This window comes from Sceloporus occidentalis, unplaced genomic scaffold (assembly GCF_023333645.1).
Source record: "Sceloporus occidentalis isolate IW3139 unplaced genomic scaffold, rSceOcc1.0.p SCAF_210, whole genome shotgun sequence".
NCBI lineage: Eukaryota > Metazoa > Chordata > Lepidosauria > Squamata > Phrynosomatidae > Sceloporus > Sceloporus occidentalis.
This window is the reverse complement of record NW_028317190.1, coordinates 499,515-502,161: the sequence shown is the minus strand read 5'-3', so window position 1 is coordinate 502,161 and position 2,647 is coordinate 499,515.

Genomic DNA, 2,647 nt, shown 5'->3' with positions numbered 1-2,647 from the left:
TGGCCATTTTTTCTGGGATAAAGCAGATCTGCAATTTTCCAATTTTCTCTAACATTAGTGTTGTGTAAAATTTAAAATATTTTAATTTGAACTTGGATTGGATACATTGAAGGGCCAGTGCATGAAGCCTATTAGTGATTTAAAACAGAAATAACACAAGGTTACTTAGGATATTGTTTTTTGGTGCGAGAGGAGCCATGGATGAGCTTGCCCCAGGCTTCCCTCACAGATCCATGTATGACCCAAGCTGAACATAAGGAACGTCTTTGCAAGTTTACAGGACAGATGTCATGTTCATGACATGGAACAGAAATGAGATTTATATGTTTGCTAGCCTTTGACATTTAAACATATCTATTTTCCTAATTTCAGATACTATATTTCACATTCTTCTTCGTTCCGGGAATTCACAAACTGTGTAGTTTTATCTTGGAATAAATGATGATTTAAACTGCCTTTGTAAGACATTATTCTCTGTGAATTTATTTAGACTGTTATGAAATGTAACAGACCATTAGTGCAACACGTAATGAGTAAGATTTCCCAGACATACATTACTAAGATGCAATTGCTAACCTCAAGTAGAACATTCATTACCTAACGCCACCTCGGATTCTCTGACACAAACATATTATATTTCACTTTTATAAAAATGTATTTTAAATATATGACCCTTTCTAATCATGTAGCATAAATTAGGGACCTTACCAGAAATCTTCATATCCCTTATGATTTAAACTTAATGACTTAATGTGACTTGGAAGAATATGCAAGGGGATTTATTTTAAGACGGAGCCACTGCGTATTTTTTTTTAAATTACCATTATTCATTTTGAAAATGGTCTTGAGAAACCGCTTTGGTTTGTGAATACCATATTACACCAGCAGAAGAATTATGGCAGGGAAAAGATATATGGTCTGATTATTGCAGCTGGAGTTCGCAGGTTGCGATATCGATACAACGGTAATCTTAGAAGCTGAGTCTAATGGAAAATATTGGAAGAGGATATGTATACTAAGGATGCCAATAGGTTACAGACATTGACAGAATTGGTAAAGGGTGGTATGTGGTATGTGACTTTTTTTATGGGTGAAGTTAAAATACATGCCACAGTTACTGGGGAATGTAAAAATAACAACTGGTTAGAGCCGATAGAATAGATCTTAAGCTTGCAAGAGCAGGGCCGGCCCTCTTCTCAAGTTATCTTATACTGTCTTTGTTTAATATTTTCACTGTCCGCTATTGTAACAGCGCTACAGAATGTGCTGGTGCTATGTAAACAAATGTAAAAATGCATAATTTTGCAAATAAAGTGTATTATTGCAAATGGCATGGAATTATAAAATGTTCATAGCAGTTGTAATTGTTTTATGACTTATCTCTTTTACCACTTTACCAAGTTGTAAAAAAATCAGTGAGTAAGGTTGTAACGGGTGAGAGGAATTCACGTTAATTTGTAGGTAATATGTTTAACGTTCAGTTGACCAGGAACCTCTTAATTTTACGCCATGTTGTAAAAGGTTTTTAAATAGAGTCTGGAGGACAAATTGTAATTGTCTGGCAGAGATTGGTGCTATTTCCTTAACATTGCATAAATATATAATGACGTTAATAGTAATGGCAGAAAATAGTTGTATTTCAATGAAAATAAAAAATTACTACAACAATCTTTATATTTAAAGATGAACAATAATGCTGTGTTGAAGAAATGTGTTTGTTATTGTAACATTTGAATATGTCCAAACCTTAGAACTTCCCAGAGAAGGCTAGCTGGAGCTCTCACTCTTCTGGAGAGTGCTTTCATGATGGGGCAGGGCCATTTATGGAGGCAGGGTAGCCATGCGTGGAGTGGGGCTACCTATGCATAAGGTCAAGACTATTCCCAGACAATCTTAGGTGAACAAGAAAGAGAATACCCCAGGTCAAACCAGGAGAGTTCCCAGGTATTGTTATTATTTTTTAGTTGTATGGTGCCAACAAATTATGCAGCACTTCTTACAATATATACATTTGAAGGGTGTGACAAACCTAGAAATGACCAACACAGACCAACTGATACATTAGGTAAAGATGGCCCTGCTGTCAAGCTTGCAAGCCAGATGTAATGACTCTCTCCGATGACCTGGATCTCCTGTAATTACAATGCAGGATATAGGGGTATTTATCATGTACCTTCTACTCGCAACAATGTGCCAACTTTTGTTACTGAGAGAAGCCAATTTGATGACTGAAAGGTAGGTAATGCTATTTAGTTACTTAGTTTGAAATGCAAGAAGGGTGCTGGGTTGTATAGCTAGAGGCATTAAGACCATTGGTGGTTCTGCCACTTTAGAGATCTCTAATCAGACCTCATTATTGTGTGCAGTTCTGGATACCTGATCTCCAGTGGGGCTTAGTTGTCCTGGAAAGTGTTAAATAAGGCCGCTAAAGTTATGCATAGTATGAAAGAATGAATCATGAAAGACTAAAGGAACCAAATGTGTATAGCTTGGAGCCGAAGCAACATGGGAGTGATGTAAGAAAGAAGAGAAATGATGCATAAAGTAAGGAAAGTGCAAGATGAAAGTGAGTTTCAAAAGAAGAGAAATGACAAGTGATCACAGCCTGAAATTCGAGGGTTAGGAGTAATACAAATAATAATTATTT